The sequence below is a fragment of the Penaeus monodon genome, chromosome 24, assembly GCF_015228065.2.
Source record: "Penaeus monodon isolate SGIC_2016 chromosome 24, NSTDA_Pmon_1, whole genome shotgun sequence".
NCBI classification, from domain to species: Eukaryota; Metazoa; Arthropoda; class Malacostraca; order Decapoda; family Penaeidae; genus Penaeus; species Penaeus monodon.
The window spans coordinates 9,399,230-9,399,459 of record NC_051409.1 but is presented as its reverse complement, the minus strand read 5'-3'; positions in this window follow the sequence as shown (position 1 = coordinate 9,399,459).

Below are 230 nucleotides of genomic sequence, written 5' to 3'. Positions count from 1 at the left end.
GTTTACCATTTTATACGCTACACTGTACCACAATACACGTGTATCCGTAAAAAGCACACGTGAACGCAAAGCCCCCGGTTTATACTGTATATAGGATTCCCATGCGGTTTTATTCCTTGGTACACCACAGGCGACTGGCTTCTAAGTATCCCAAGAAACTATGTAAGCCATTGAAAAGAATATATACCTGTATATAGGCATGCGCAAACCCCCAATAAGTTGTCACATAG